Here is a 12,377-nt window from a genome sequence, read left to right on the forward strand (position 1 = left end):
CCCAGAGGCCGCTCTCCGGCCCGCGCCCTGGACCCCCTTTCTCCACAGGCACCCCCGAACCGGGGCCTTCGGAACCCAGGGCTCAGGAGGTGGGCGGAGCGCAGAGCAGGGGACACTGCATCAGTTCACGAGCCCTTTCTGACTCCTCCCAGATGTGCCCCAGACGTTCTCGTTTCAGAAATCCCCTCGGGGGTCCCTTTCACGTCCTCCATACACTGCCCCTCTCACACCCAGCCCTTCCTCGAGGGGCCCCACACTGATCCCGAAAGCGCGTCTGTCCCCGCCCAGCTGGATCCAGTCGGGCGCGCCCAGTTCCCGGCGGCTCCTCCTCCCGCGCCCCCACGGGCTCCCTTTCCCCTCAGAGCAGCTCCGGGGCCTCAGCCTCTCCCATGCTTCCCTCCAGGGCTGAGCAGACCCGGCCGCAGCTGCCGCGGGGCCTTCCGGTCACGGTGAGTAGCCCGCGCCCCCCGACCCTGTGCGTGTGTCTGCACCCCCCGACCCGTGAGGAGGTCTGTGCCCCCGACCCGTCCGTGTGCCTGCGCCCCCCGACCCGTGTGGATGGTTGCAGACCCCATCCCGTGAGGTTGTCTGTGCCCCCCGACCCGTGTGTGTGCCTGCACCGCCCAACCCCATGAGTGTGCCTGCGCCCCCCATCCGTGAGGATGTTTGCGCTCCCGAACCGTGAGCATGGCTACGGACCCAGACCCCGTGAGGATGCCAGCACCTCCCGACTCCGTCATGGTGGCTGCACCCCCCGACCCGTGAGGAAGTCTGTGCCTCCAGACCTCGTGCATGTGCCTGCGTTCCCAGATCCGCGCGGATGTCTGCGCCCCCAACCAGTGAGGGTGCCTGCGCCCCCTGACTCCGTGCATGTGCCGGAGCCCCCAGACCCTGTGAGGATTTCTGTGCCTCCCGGACCGTGAGGGGGCCTGCGCCCCCCGACCTGTGAGGAAGTCTGCGCCCCCCAACCCCATGAGTGTGCCTGAGCCCCCCGACCGGTGAGGATGTCCAGGCCACCGAGCCGTGAGCATGGTTGCGGACCCCGACCCCGTGCGGGGGGCTGCAGTAGACATCAACCCGTGAGGGTGCCAGCGCCTCCCAACCCCGTGAGGGTGCCAGCGCCTCCCAACCCCATGAGGGTGGCTGCACCCCCGACCTCTTGAGGTTGCCTGGGCCCCTCGACCCGTGAGAGTCCACCGACCAGAGAAGATGCCAGCACTCCCGACCCTGTGAGTGTGCCTGGGCCCCCAACACTGTGAGAATGCCCGTGCCCCCCGACCCGTGAGGGTGCCCGTGCCCCCTGACCCGTGAAGTTGCCAGCGGCCTCCAATCCGTGAGTGTGCCAGCACCCCCGATTCTGTGTGGGTGCCAACGCCCTCCATCCCGTGAGGATTTCTGAGCCCACCCAATGTGGGGAGGATGTCTACGTGCCCCCCCCCACAGTGGCAGTCACAGCTACCCCCAGCCCTCCCCCACCCCAACCACAGCCCACAGGTGGGCCTTCCTCAGTCTTCCTGGGCAGACAAAACTCCAGGAGGCTCCCGAGCTGTCTTTCAGAATCCCTCTCAGTGGTCCCTGAGGAGCGTCAGCCAAGGTAGGTACCTGCCACTCTACCTGCCTCAGGACCGCATCTGCCCCACTGCACCAGCCCCACACTGGAGGGCGCCCCTGGGACCTCAGGGCCAGGCCCCTCCCTCTCCCTACTGCAGCTCCAGATTCCCTCTTTCCTGTTTCTGTCCTTGGGCCAGCTGGCTCTCTCCTCTCCCTTCCCAGGCAGCCTCGGGACTCAGTGCAGCTGCCCAGGGCCCCCGTGGCTGAGCCTGGGGGTTCTCTGGACAGGATCCGAACCACTGGCAGATGTGGGTGCCTGTTGCTGTTGATTTCTCAACAATGTTGCAGTGGATTCATTTCTGAGAGGAACAGCGTGGTGGGGGCAAGAGGCGCGGAGTCACTACACAGACCCCGGGAGTCCAGTGAAAGCAGGCTTGAGGTGAGCAGCCGGCAGACTTGTTTATTTCAGTTGAAACTACCTCTTATATAGCCAAGACAGGCCAATATGGTCAAGGGGCAGTCTATGCCCCATCCAATCACAGCCTGCCAGGCAGTTTCCAATGCCATCCAATCACAGCCTGCTAGGCAGTTTCCAAAGCCATCCAATCACAGCCTGCCAGCAGCTTCCAAAGTCATCCGGTCACAGCCTGTTGCCAGGCAGTTTCCAAAGCCATTCAATCACAGCCTGTTGCCAGGTGGGTTTCAAAGCCATTCCTGAGTAACTGATGCTCCCTTGCTAGTGGCCACCTTGGCATGGCCCTCTCATTCCACCACACCAAGCCATAACAAAGAGCTGGATCAAAAGTGGAGCAGCTGGGACTCAAACCGGTGCCCATATGGAATGCTGGCACTGCAGACAGTGGCTTTACCTGCTACACTACTGTGCCAGCCCCAGAACAAGCATGTATAACACAGCAAGTTAGAATATTGGATTTTGAATATGAATTCACATTAGGATATGCTTTATATTGTAGGAGTTTATGGATAGAGGTTATGGGCAAACACAAGACTTGTGTAGGTAAGTTTTACATAGATACTTAGGCATGAAGATAAATTTTTCATTACCTACACAATCATATTATTGAAAAATAAAAATAGAGATAAAGGATGGAAAAAGAAAGCAGAGGAGTCATATGTGATTTTTTTTCAGGGCCCATATAAATAGTGACACTTTGGTAAGGGATTTTTCATGAGATTGTTTTAAGGAAGAAATTTTTCTGAAAAGGAAACTCAAATGTAGCACACACTTATTTTCTATGATATTTCTGCTTAAGCAAAGTGCTTATGCATGTATTACTTTCTTGTAAATTCAAAATTATCAGACAGTTCATCGAGAAAAACAACAGGAGAAAGTAAAAAAATTGATTTAGAGTTCACTTTTCTTTTACAATATAGACTGACAAAATATTTTTAAAATAAATGTAACCCTTGATATTGTAGAAATATTGCCATATTGCAAATGTGTGAAATATGGGAAATACTTATAAATAGTAAAAACACAAAAAGACATACACACACACACATAAACTGTACACATACTAGGGTCCATTCTTATCTTTAGGGGGAAAGGACTCAAAGACAAATGTCTCCCCAGTTTTTTAACTCAGAACTACTCTCAGTGGTTCACACATTTTACTGATGAGTAAACTTGCTTCAAGTTTTCCGTGAATAGAAATTGAGAAATTTGTCAATTGTACTCTATGGAGCATGTAAGTGACCATACCATAAACTCTCAAATGCAATGGTGTGTTGGAGTTCTTTCCTGGATATTGTTCCTGACCTTGTGGGCAGTGAGAGCCACAGGAGAGTTAAAGGTACTTCAACTGACAGATCTGTTACTTGGAGGCTCCACAAGGAATCAATGACATCTTTGTGCAACTTGAGGGCTTGGCTGCTCCTCTTCTGATTCAGCTCTCTGCTATGGCCTGGGATAGCAGTAGAAGATGGCCCAAGTCCTTGGGCCCCTGCACCATGTGGGAGACCTGGAAGAAGCTCCTGGCTCCTGGCTCCTGGCTTCGGATTGGTTCAGCTCCAGCTGTTGTGGCCAATTGGGGAGTGAACCATCAGATGGAAGATCTGTCTCTCTCTCTCTCTCTCTCTGCCTCTCCTCTCTCTGTAATTGAGACTTTCAAATAAATAAATAAATCTTTTTTAAAAAAAACTGTCAAATAACCCAGCTTACAGGTCTTAAGAGTACCTGAAGATGTAGAAAGAGAGAATGGAATAGAAGGCCTATTTTTGTGAAATAATCACAGAAAACTCCCCCAATTTGGAGAAAGAAAGGGATGCCAAGTACAGGAAGCACATAGAACACATAAGAAACATGACCTGAAAGGATCTTCACCATGACACATTGTAGTCAAACTTTCCACAGTAAGGCATAAAGAAACATGTTCGTATGTGTTTTCTGCTGTAATCAATTTCTAAAGTGTATACACTGACAAGAAGAACTACACAAAGTACGGTCATTGAACAAGGTATATCTCCTGAGAGGGGCTCCAGGCGGCTCAGCCAGTGCTACTGTTTGTGTTTCCCACACCGCAGGAGCCCTCAGGAGGATGCTAGGACTCCGGTATGCAGTGGGCTGGCCGTCAGGACCACGGGGTGGTGTGCAGTCCCCGCCTGCAGCTTCTTTGAACCCTGGGGCATCAGCTTTCCAATCTCTGTGTGGTGAGGAAGAACTTGAACTTCCTGTATGACCCGATTTCCTTGAGTGAGGCAGCAGATCTCAAGCAGGCCTCTCGGCGTAGGGGTCTGGGTCAGTTTTCTTGTTGCTAATCGTGCAGCAGCACAGGCTCGGTGCGTGAGAAGGAAGCAGTATTATTGACCTCATGGTTTTGGTGCAGGTCTAGGGGCAGCATCTGGTGATGGTCTTCTTGTTGGTAGAGGCCTGGGTGGCACAGAGACCAGTGGACAGACAGAAGGGGTGCAGAGGGGGCCAATCCAAAGTGGTCTATGTTGCAGTCCCCTAGGGATAAGGCATTAATCCATGAACACATGAGTGGATTTATCCTGATCACTTCCTGCAGGGCCTCACCTGTTCTCACTGCTGAATTTCTCATCACTGGATTAACTGTGCCCATGAGTTTCAGAGGGGATAAACCATGTTTAATAGAGAGCATGCAGGCTTGCAGGAGGTCCCTAAATTTCCAGGTCTCCTCCCACCTAGTTTTGAGATTTAGTGCTTCTGCCCCTCATGTGGAAGAAGGCACCCTTTCTTAGGGCTTTCAAGGAAAGAAGGAAAGGACTTCAAGCTTTTCTTCCTACTAGGATCACCTATTATTTTCATTGCTTGCAACCTCATCCGATTTTCTGAATCACGAACATGCATATTGCCTGAGTATTACCAAGAAAATCTTACAAGTTGTCATGTGACATGCTAGAAAGGACCCGTGTGTGTTGAATGTCCTTATGTACTTCTGTTGCCATATCAGGGATTTTGTGCCTCAAAAAATGTTCCTAAGGTCATATGTTTATATTTGTTTTTGACAGGCAGAGTTAGACCTCGAGAGACAGAGAGAAAGGTCTTCCATCCATTGGTTCACCCCTCAAAATGGCTGCTATGGCTGGCATGCTGCGCTGATCCAAAGCCAGGAGCCAGGTGCTTCCTCCTGGTCTCCCATGCGGGTGCAGGGCCCAAGCACTTGGGCCATCCTCCACTGCCTTCCTGGGCAGCAGCAGAGAGCTGGACTGGAAGAGGAGCAACTGGGAATAGAACTCGGGGCCCCAACTGGGACTAGAACCCAGGGTACTGGCGCTGCAGGCAGAGGATCAGCCAAGTGAGTCATGGCGCCAGCCTATGTACTTTTTTTAAGCAGTTCATAGTGAACAACATTTTCATTATTTTCAGTTCAGGAGAGCCAAAGTGTTATCTTGTAGTTTTTTTTTTTTTTAAGAATAAGCTAAGAAAAATCCTGTAGTACTTATAATATACAAATGAACTATACTATTAGATATAAATTAAATGTTATATTTTTATGAAGATAAATGCCTAGTAATAAAAGCAAATTTTAAGTTTATTGATTTATAGAATTTCTCTTTTGGAAGGGAACCTTCAATATCAGCCATTTTCATTCAAATTATAATATTTTTTCACTTTTAAGCAATCTCTGGTGTTATTAAGATTTCTTCACTAAACTTACACATGAATAGAATTATCTTAAAATACATTATTAATTACTTAAATACATTAATATAACACATCGGAAAACAAGTCTTACTACCTGCTATTGATTATAGTTATCAGAAGTATTAAGATGTTGTCACAAATTTGAAACAAATAATTGTTTTGTCTCTGAAGTGATTTTTCAGGAATAATGAATAATGGAAATCTATAAGAGATGTTTGGATAACATCTGCCTCATGGACAATTCATAGAAATATAGTTATTTATCTCTAGTTGTAGGCTTAATTTTGAAGTTATCATTTTTATGGCAATTGTGATAATACAAATGACCACAAACCAAATAATAAAATAATTGAAATTCCTATACTTTGAGAAAATGGATAGCTTCTGTTAATGTACCAAACATAATTTTTCTATACTAATTTATTAGAAACATTTCAAAAATATTTCTTTCAATTTGGGGAGAGGTAAAGTAATGAAAAAAATCAAAATTTCTGAAAATTAAAGTATTTGCATTTAATTTGTTCATTTTCTGCCTCATCACCAATGTAGTTCTTTAATTGGATAGAAAAAAAGTAGATTCAGAATCTACATTTGTTGACCACTAATAACAGAGTAGGGCAGTGAAGCATCATTAGCCCAATGAAACTTACAGGATTTCAGTGGTGGGGAAATCAGGACTCTTTCTGAATTTTGTTAGGGAAATGTGTTCTCATTTTATGTGGCGCTGTCTACTTTTGGTATTTTTATTTTAATATATATTTTAAAGTTTCAGCAGAACTCAGCACTAGGAGTGTCTACCTTATTTTTTTGGGAAAAATCTGACTAATTTTTAAGAATGGGGCATCAATATTGTTTCATTTTCTCAGTTTTGAATATAGTGTGTCATTCTGTGAAAACCACCTTGCCAGTGTGCTTTTTGTTTAGTTTGCTTTTTAAGTACAAACTTGAAAGTTTTACTTATAAAAAGTGACCTTTATGTTTTTCCATATGATTGACAGAGCTTTTACCCAGTTATCTTCATTGTATGACAATAAATCTATTCAATAAAGGTTAACAAATGCATTAAAAGTGCAAATAATCACTATGGTATGCTTGCTGGTTTTATTTATGATGATGTATTGATCATCTCTGTCAGGTACTGTGATAGATATGTCTATTGGAAAATATAATTTCATTTCCCAAAAAGGCAAGCAAGTTAAAACCCTTCTGCAATTATGAAGTCATCCTCTGATAACCTACTCATTCATTTCTTGGTGTCAAAATCAAGAACCAATTATCTGTTTGACTTGGAGATATTAGGTCCCTGTGGTACTATGAAGAAAATTATTTAGTGCCTTTCAGCTAGTGAAATGATGATTGGTGGGTCTGTTTGTTGAACAAAAGGGGGGAGGGGAAGAGCACACATTAGCTATAAGGCTGTAGCTATCTCAGTGGAGGTAGTCATTTCAGTCTTTGGAATTAATTCTAGAATTTAATGATAACTTTAAGATTGTGTAAAAAGTGGTTAGTAAAAAATTTATTTACCTCATTATATAAACATAAGACTATGTTTTAAAACCTTCTTTCCCAGCCAAGATACTCATTTTAATACAAAATGGGAAAATATTCAATACAGTGTCTCCTTTTGGAGGCTTCCTACAAGTGAAAGCAGATTTGTGGGGGATGATTGGGTTTTGAGCAACTTCCTTGCTTCCAAGACAAAACCCACATTGCCTTCATCTGTCCCTAAAGTGCCAGACCCAAGATACTTTTAAGAAGCTACTGTACTCCACCTGCCTTGGATGAAGCAAGCAGCCCCTTTGCTACCAGAATTCCCCAGAAACAGCATGGGCATTTTCCATGGTAGAGACAGCCCTTGTGAATTCTGCAACTGCAGGAGCTCTGGAGCTCTACTTGCTTGCTCTGTACAATATAGAGAAATTCTCACGGCCTCATATGGCCGTGAGAACCAGTAGCATCTCATACAGAATTCCAGAGTACCAGAACTAAAGAGGCCTCTTCTGAAACTCTTGGCACATGGTGCTGGAAGGCAGGACAGTGCATCATTTTTGCATGCCTTGTAGGCACAAAGGAAAGTTCTCTCCAATATCTGAAGCTCTAGGATTGCTGCTGCTGGTGTTATAAACCCTGGAATAACACTCATCTGTGGGAGTTATACAATCCTATCTTTGTATGCTTCAGGCTGGAATTCAATCCCTGGAATAATTGGCAGTCAACCTGAGAGACCTGGATAAGGACCCCGCTGTATCCTGTAACTCCAGGGCTGTCACTCTGTGTACTGTATTTCAGAGAGTCATGTAAATACACCTAGACCCTAGGAAATGGAGCCTTATATAAGCATTCCAGTGCTCCAGACCCAGACCTGCTGATACACAACCCTCAGCATAAACTGTATTCACCCTGTAGGACTCAGGGAATGTCTCCTTAACATTTCCCAGCTTGGGACTTGAACTCATGATGCTAAATTTCTGGGTATTAGTCAGGCTAACATATCAGGACCTGGGGAATGTCTTATCCACATAGTATAGTAAAAAGGCCATAAATTTTGCTGCCACAAACACCAGAAATATTCATATTTGCCTGGTAGAAAAGGGTAGCATGACCAGAAATGTGGATACGGACATCACAAACCCCAGTATGGCTGACAACTCTAGGGACTAAGAACCTATGGAAGCTCATGCCACTTCAAAGTCATACTGTAACATCCACAAAAGGCTGAAGAACGGAAACCTGTGGCACATGTAGACAATGCTGACACTGATTACTAATGAAGAAATCAAGTCTCAAGAACTTCAAAAGATTGAAATCATACCATGCGCCTACCTTCTCAGACTGAAATCAATCTAACTAGACATCAATAATAATAAAAAAGGGCACTGGAAAGTTCACAGGTACATGAAAATTAAACAACATGATGACCAATGCATCATTTTAAAAAATTAAAAAGAGGTCAGAAAATTTCTTAAAACAAATGAATATGAAAGCACAACATATCAAAGCATAGAACACAGCAAAAGCAGTATTAAGAGGGAATTTTATAATGACAAGTGCTTACATTTAAATTTGAAAGATCTTAAATAAATGGTCTAATGCTGCATCTCAAAAACCCAGAAAAAGTGGCCAGCACTGTGGTGCAGTGGTTTAACACCCTGGCCTGAAGTGCTGGCATCCCATATGGGCACCGGTTGGAGACCCGGCTGCTCCACTTTCTATCCAGCTCTTCTTCTTTTTTTTTTTTTTGGACAGGCAGAGTTAGACAGTGAGAGAGAGAGAGAGAGATAGAGACAGTTATAGACAGTGAAAGAGAGAGACAGAAGGGTCTTCCTTCTGTTGGTTCACTCCCCTATTGGCTGCCACAACTGGTGCTGTGCCAATCTGAAGCCAGGAGCCAGATGCTTCCTCCCAGTCTCCCATGTGGGTGCAGGGACCCAAGCACTTGGGTCATTCTCCATTACCCTCCCGGGCCACAGCAGAGAGATGGACTAGAAGAGGAGGAACTGGGACTAGTACCAGGTGCCCCAACCAGGACTAGAACCTGAGGTGCCAGCGCCACAGGTGGAGGATGAGCCAAGTGAGCCATGGTGCCGGCCTCTATTCAGCTCTTTGCTATGGCCTGGGAAAGCAGTAGAATATGGCCCAAGTCCTTGGGAACCTGCACCTGTGTGGGAGACCTGGAAGAAGATCCTGGCGTCAGATTGGCACAGCACTGGTCGTTATGGCCAATTGGGGAGTGAACCAGTGAATGGAAGACCTCTCTCTCTGCCTCTTCTCTCTGACTTTCAAAAAAAAAAAAAAAAAAACTCTGACTTTCAAAAAAATATATAAATCTTAAAAAAAAAAACACAGAAAAAGAAAAACAAGCCATAGGCAAAAATTAGCAGGGCACAAGAAAAAATAAATATAAGAACAGTCATAAATGAAATTGAAACTAAAAGAATATTAGAGATATAAAACAAATAGCTGGTTCTTTAAGAAGATAAACAAAATAGAAAAGCCTTTATCCAGAGTAACAAAAGAAAGAAGAAAAAAACCTCAATAAATAAAATTTGAGAAGAAAAGTAGATGTTACAGTTGATACTACAGAATATGATGGGTCATAAAAAGCTGCTATGAACTGTGTGTTAACAAATTAAAAGCCTCAAGTAAATTCCTGAATATGTGTAACATATTAAGATTAAACAAGGAAGATATAGAAAATATAAATAGGCCATAGGAAGAAATACTACTGAAGTAGTAATTAATAAAAGTTTCCCAACAAAGAAAACCCTAAATTCTATAAAACATTTAAAAAGGAATAACTCAAATACTCTTCAAATTATTGCAAAATATTTTAGAGTATACAAAACTGTAAGGGGCCAGCACTGTGGCAGAAGCAGGTAAAGCCCTGGCCTGAATGCCAGCATCCCACGTGGGTGCCACTTTGAAAATTTGAAGCCTGGCAGCTCCACTTCAGATCCAGCTCTCTGCTAATGGCTTTGGAAAGCAGTAAAAGATGACCCAAGTCCTTGGACCCCTGCACCCATGAGGAAAACCCAGAAGAAGCTCCTGGCTCCTGTCTTAGGATTGGCTCAGCCCTGGCCATTGCAGTCATTTGGGAAGTAAACCAATGGATGAAAGACTCTTTCTTGCTCACTCTTGCTTTTGCTATTTCTCTTACCCCTCCCCCGCCTCTGTGTAACTGCCTTTCAAGTAAATAAATATTTTTTAAAAAGAAAACTATAAAATACTTTTCAGAAAGCTGGCATTACCAATACCAATACCAAAGACACAACACAAAAAATAAAACTACAGACCAGTATGCTTGATGAACATAAATGCAGAAGTTTTCAACAAAACATTAGTAAACCAAATCCAAAGCTACACCAGTGATTATACATAACAGTAAGTTTGATTTCATCTAAAGATGCAAGGGTGATTCAACATTTGGAAATCAAAAACCTCATAAATCACATCAACAGAATGAGGGAAAAATCATGTGAGCATTTTAACAGACACAGAAAGTAGTTGATAAAATCGAATATCTCTATAGTAAAAAAAATCCTCTACAAATTAGAATAAAAAGAACACATCTCAAAATTATAAAGCCTTTATGAGACAGACCAACAGCTACTTTTATACTGAAAAATATAAAGCAGAAATCACTTCTTTTCAAATATGGAATAAGAGAAAAATGTCCATTTTTCACCAGTCTTATTCAGTATATTGTTGGAAGTACTAGCAAGAACATTTTGGAGGGAAAATAAATAAGGTAATTAAAATTGGAAAGTAGTAATTCAAAATAGCCATATTTGGGACCAGCTCTGTGGCATCGTGGGTAAAGCCACCGCCTGCAGCATGAGCATCCCATATGGTCACCAGTTGGATTCTTGGATACTCCACTCATGGTCCACCTCTCTACTGATGCACCTGGGAAAGCAGCAGAGGATGGACCAAGTGCTTGGGCCCCTGCACCCATGTGGGAGACTTGGATAAATCTCTAGCTCCTGGCTTCAGACTGACCCAGGCCTGGTTGTTGCAGCCATTTGGGGAGTGAACAAATAGATGGAATATTTCTCTTTCTATGCCTTGCCCTCTCTGTAATTGCCTTTCAAATAAATAAATAAACTTTTAAAATTAACATTTGCAAATTTCATGATGTTGTACCTGGATGAAAACCAAGCACTACAGCAAAAAGCTGTTAGAATTTATAAATCAGTTCAGTGAAATCACAGTTACAAAGGGAGCAAACCAAAACAGTAGGATTTTTATGTACCAACAATGATCTCACTGAAAGAGACATCAGGTTTGAAATCCCATTCACAATATCACAAACACAATCCAATATTTAGGAATAAATTTAACCAAAGAAATGAAAGATCTCTACAATAAAATTTATAAAATATTGATGAAAGAAATCATCAAGGACATAAAAATGTGAAGATATTTCTTGCTCATGGATTGTAAGACTTATTGTCATTAAGAATCTATAGCATCTTAAGTATGCATTCCCTGCAATCCCTGTCAATATACCAATGACATTCTTTATAGAAGTAGAAAAACAATCCAAAAATATGTATTAAAAACACCCAAAATAGCAAAGTAAACTTGAGCAAAAAAGCAAAAACAAAAACAAAAACATGCTGGACAGACACAGAAAGACTAATACCACAGGTTCTCCTTCATATGTGGGAGCTAAAATCACCAAAAAGAAATGCCTGTATCAATTTTGATGAAAATACAATGTTTTCTCAAACTTCGTTTAAAATCTTTGTCAAACAAACTGATAGGAATTATGTACTACTGTATATTTTTTTAAATAACACTTGAAGATATTACATAGATTAGTCCTTCCTTGTTTCATTTCTCGTATGGGTATGCATTTTCTAGTCTGTCTGTGTCCTTTAAAATTGTTTCCTATTTGTGTCTTCTATGTTTTTTTTTTTGGGTGGAGAAGGGTTTTTTGTATTATTATTTTTTATTTAATGAATATAAATTTCCAAAGTACAGCTTATGGATTACCATGGCTTCCCCCGCATAACGTCCCTCCCACCCACAACCCTCCCCTTTCCCACTCCCTCTCCCCTTCCATTCACATCAAGATTCATTTTCGATTCTCTTTATATACAGATCAGTTTAGCATACATTAAGTAAAGATTTCAACAGTTTGCTCCCACACAGAAATATAAAGTGAAAAATAATAGATGATTTTTTAAATGAT

At 43.3% G+C, this 12,377-nt stretch overlaps 1 long non-coding RNA gene across 1 annotated transcript in view; it reads left to right on the forward strand.

Annotated features, from left to right (window-relative positions):
* Positions 1 to 12,377, forward strand: part of LOC103345651 (uncharacterized) — a 35,237-nt gene that overhangs the window by 260 nt on the left and 22,600 nt on the right. Inside the window, exons 2-3 of the long non-coding RNA XR_011381196.1 lie at positions 6 to 449; positions 1,840 to 1,990. This is a non-coding gene — a long non-coding RNA (uncharacterized lncRNA). The remainder of the gene's footprint in view (positions 1 to 5; positions 450 to 1,839; positions 1,991 to 12,377) is intronic.

Source organism: Oryctolagus cuniculus, chromosome 12, assembly GCF_964237555.1.
Source record: "Oryctolagus cuniculus chromosome 12, mOryCun1.1, whole genome shotgun sequence".
NCBI classification, from domain to species: domain Eukaryota; kingdom Metazoa; phylum Chordata; class Mammalia; order Lagomorpha; family Leporidae; genus Oryctolagus; species Oryctolagus cuniculus.